Below are 4,607 nucleotides of genomic sequence, written 5' to 3'. Positions count from 1 at the left end.
GTACAAGAAACAAAAACTCAACAGCAAAGATATACGAGGGACTAAGCAGGTAGTGGCTCCTCAGAAGGGGCAGCGATCTGTGGTCCTGGCTTGACTGGGTTATCAGGGATTTAACCCTTAGAATGCCTGAATTAAAACAGAACACTGGAGAAAAGAGTGGTGATTTTTGTTGGGTTTTGTTTTATTTGTAGGTGTTGGAGGTTGAATCAGGTCCTTGAGGATGCTAGGAAAGCACTTTACCACAGAGCTACCCTCTCAGCTCAAAGGCAGTATTTGTTGTTGTTGTTTTTTGAGGTAAGGTGTCACTATGTAGTTATTCAGCTGCCCTTGAACTCACTATGTAGCCCAGGCCGTCCTCAAACTCACAACAATCCTCCTGCCTCAGCTTCCTGAGCACTGGGGTTATAGGCATGCACCACCACACTTGGGCCAAGAACAATTTTGACTCAGAATTTAAAACTTCTTACTCAGAAGGTGCGCACAGTCAGACTCTTCACACAGTTTAAATTAACACCTTCTGAGGAGTAAGGGTGGCTGCTATGACATTTCTCCCAGACAGTGGGCAGAGCTACAACATGGGCGATGAGCCACTTGGGGCGGCAAAGAGACGGGGATGACTCTGTGTCTCGCTGATGGGGCGTCAGTTTGAGAAGCACAAATTTGCTGGGCCCATCACTGCTCATTCTAGGGGGCTTGTTCAGATGGTGAACCACCCCCCACCGGTGGAGAAGGGCCTTCAAACGGGAGGTTGTCCATCTACCCACTTCCAGGTGCGCATGAGGTGGGGGGAGAGTGTGTGGGCAGGGCATGGTGTGCACAGAACAAAGTGCCCCGGAGAACTTGCATCAGAGGTCTAACGAGGGTAAGAGGTGGCTGAACTATACAGTGGATGTCTTGGGTTTTTTTTTTTTTTTGGTCTTTTTGAGACAGGGTCTCGCCATGCAGTTCAGGCTGGCCTTGAGCTCACTTTGTAGCCCAGGCTGGTCTTGAACTCGCAACAGTCCTCCTGCCTCAGCCTCCCGAGTGCTGGGATTACAGGTGTGTGCCACAGCACCTGGCTTGATACAGTGAATGTCTAAGTTAAAAAAAAATTATTATAGTAAAAGGTACATTGCTATTAACCCCCCTCAAAATACTCCCGTTTCTGACACTTCGTCCCACTGTAGCAGTTCTGGAAGTCCTCTTTCGTGTCTTTGTAAGGTGTGATCAAAAAATCAGTGAATCCGGCTGCCAAGAGCCATCCAATGGAAAGACAGCCTCATAAAAACATTATGCTGTGTTGAGCTGGGTGTGGTGGTACATGCCTATGATCCCAGCACTTAAGAGGCTGAGGCAGGAGTATGTCCTGAGTTTGGGGCCAGCCTGGGTTACATAGTGAGTTCAAAGCAGCTTGAACTACATAGCAAGACCCTATCACAAAACAAAACAAAACAAACAAGATCCCCAAAACATTTTGCTCTGTCCTGATCCACCTTACTCACTGGATCTGGTGCCATGCAACTTCTGACTGTTCCATAAAGTCAAAATGCCCATGAAAGGTAAACATTTTGCATCAATTCAGGACATAGAAACATCCATGACAGCTCAACTAAAGACACTCATGAAAGAGGTCTTCCAGAACTGCTTTAGAAAGTGGCAAGAAGGATGGGATAATTGTGTTCAAAGTGAAGGAGAGTATCTTGAGGGAGATTAATGGAAGTATGTCTTTTACTTTAATAAATTTTAAAAATTTAAATACTTTTCCCATTACACCTCATACTAAAACAACATACTGCTTTTTGTTTGTTTGTTTATTTTTGTTTTGTTTTCAGACAGTCTCACTATGTAGTTCAGGTGGGTCTTGAACTTACTGTATAGCCCAGGCTGTCCTCAAACTCATGGTGATCCTTCTGCCTCAGCCTCCTGAATGCTGGGATTATAAGTGTGCACCACATGCCAGGCTCAACACTTCATTTAATTAGAATGGAAAAAAAGCACTAAAGGAACCAGGGCTGTGGCTCAGCAGAAAGCAACTCTGCAGTACAGGTGAGGCCCTGGGTTCGATCCCTAATACTGCAAACTAAAAAAATAAAAAAGCCAGGAGCAGTGGTTTTAGCCTATAATCTCAGATACTCAGGAGGCTGAGGCAGGAGGATTACAGGTTTGAGGTTAATGTATGCAGTACAGTGAGACTCTGTCTAAGTAAATAAATAAATAAATAAATAGCTCAATCGAAGGCTATGTTACATAGGCTTCACACATTCATCAGCAGAAGCTGAAACTCCTTTCCCCACCTTCTACAACTCGGGGGCTCTTTCTTTTTAGTTTACCCTCCCCTCACCACCTGTTCTGATCTGAAGGCTTGTTTCTCCTCATAACTCCTATGGTAAGGACTGGGATGTAGCCTGGTGGCAGCATGCTTACTGGGCATCATGCATGAGGCCCTGGGTTCCCCACTAACACACACACACACACACACACACACACACACACACACACACACGTTAAACCTTAACTCTCAAGGCGATGGCTTCAGAAGGTGTGAGCTTTGGGCGGGATTGAGTAGAGCTCTTGTGCATGAACTAGTGCCCTCACAAAAGAGGTGTGAGAGAGCTCACTCCTGCCTTCCACCACTGAAGCTTACAGCAAAAACCAGCCATCTAGGAACCAACAGGGAGAAGCTCACCAGACTCAACAATCTACCAGTTCCTGGAGCATGGACTTCCAGGCCTCCAGAACTGATCAGCCTGAGTGGACCAAGTCTCATGAGCCGTCTCTAATTTTCCCTAACATATTCTGAGCTCCCACTCCTCCTCCTAGGCAATCCTTAGTGACTTCACTGCCACCTTGTTGAACTTGTGTGGCATCCCTGCCCCCCAGCACTGGCCGCATGGGTCCCACAGGAGTATTCTCAGACTCCGCGGGTGGTGTCACTCCGGGCCTGCGCTCTGTAGGCATGGCCAAGGGACCTTCTCATGCAGCAGAGGCAGCCACTCTGGGGCGTTTAGGCCACACCAGAGACACACAGGCACATGCTGAAGGCTCCTGCAATCCCTGTGCTTCCCAGAGACCACGTGACACAGGTCAGGGGAGCTCATAGCTGCTGTGGTTGCTGTTAACTGGGTGTTGCAGGGAAAAAGCAAAACAGAGATAAGGCCTCTGAGCCTGCGCTCTGTTGTCCTTTCTTTTTTCAGAATGAGTTATAAATACACGGCGTAGAGGTCCACTCCAATCTTAACGTCTTTCCCCTTCTCTGTCCTCCTTTGATGTGGGACATGAAAGAGTGGAATCGGGAGGAAAGTTCTGCAAAGCTGATTTTCCAGTTTGGCTAGACAGCAGGTGACCACCCCTAACTGCTCTCCACCCTCCCAAAACACACTGTCCACAGATCAAAAAATATTGCAGTTTCTTCCCTTGAAGGAAAATCACTGGTTTGATGGAAGGCAGTCAAATAAACACTCTACAATGTTTCCTAAATCTGTTTCAGTTGATGAGGTACGAGAATCAGAATGATCTTCAAAGAAGATGATAAAATTTAACACTTAAGAATTGGAAAATCCATACAAATAATGTGTGTCATACGTAGATATCAACAAAGGTGTTTTCTTTTTTGTTGCTGGAGACTTAACCCAGGGCCTTTACGCTGAGCTACATCCCATCCTTTTTCTTATTTTTTATCTTGAGACAGGATCTAAGTCTCCAAGTTGCCTAGGCTGAGCTTGAACTCACAATCCTCCTGCCTCAGCCTCCCAGAGTGCTAGGATTACAGGCCTGCACAACTATACTCAGCTGAGTTTTTTTTTTTTTTTTTCCTGATCAGTGGGGTAGAATATTTAAATTGTAATTGTAAAACTTAGATTCTATTGATTAGTAACATTTTCCCATACAGGTGGGAAAGTAGCACCATTGTCTGAACAATCGCAGCAAAGTGTTTTAGTCTAAGAAAAGGGTTTGGCATTGGGCTAATCATCATGGCCTTGGGTACTTCCCCCGCCTAGTAAATGTTCTCAGTTATGGGGTGCAGAGCAGCTCCACACCGCTCTACCTGTGTTTGTCCTGTTTGTGCCAAGAATATCAGAGGGGAATGACCATCTTCTGTTTGGAGAAATAGTGAGATTCTGAATCTCCTTTGCGGTGGGGCCCCTTACTGCCCTTCAGTCCACACTCTCAGACATCTTTAGTACTAATGTCTCCTCCTCCCCATCATTACAGTGCATGGGCATCCACCGGTATCACCATAACAAAACACCATAGACTGAGAAGCTTCAAAAGCAGAAATTTCCTCACAGTTCTAGAGCTTAAAGTTTCATAGCTAGGCATGCTGTACCAGGGGGCTTCACCCTCAAGGCCTCATTTAACCCTAAGTACTGTACTTCCTTACTGCAAACGTAGTCACTTGGGGGTTAGGGCTTCAACTTTTGAATTTGAAGGGGACATACTTCATTCCATAGGACCCTGCCTTGAGCTCCTCAAATTCACGTCATTTTGTTGCATATGAAAATGATCCCAGTCAATAGCCCCCAAAGTCTTAACCCATGCTACCATCAGTTCTAAAGTCCAAACTTCATCTGTATCAGATACAGGTAAGACTTGAGATACTTTCATCCTTTATTAGCTCTCAATCACTG

Source organism: Chinchilla lanigera, unplaced genomic scaffold, assembly GCF_000276665.1.
Source record: "Chinchilla lanigera isolate Chin_1 unplaced genomic scaffold, ChiLan1.0 scaffold00005, whole genome shotgun sequence".
Lineage (NCBI taxonomy): Eukaryota > Metazoa > Chordata > Mammalia > Rodentia > Chinchillidae > Chinchilla > Chinchilla lanigera.
The sequence above is the reverse complement of the archived record's forward strand: the minus strand, read 5'-3'. Positions refer to the sequence as shown.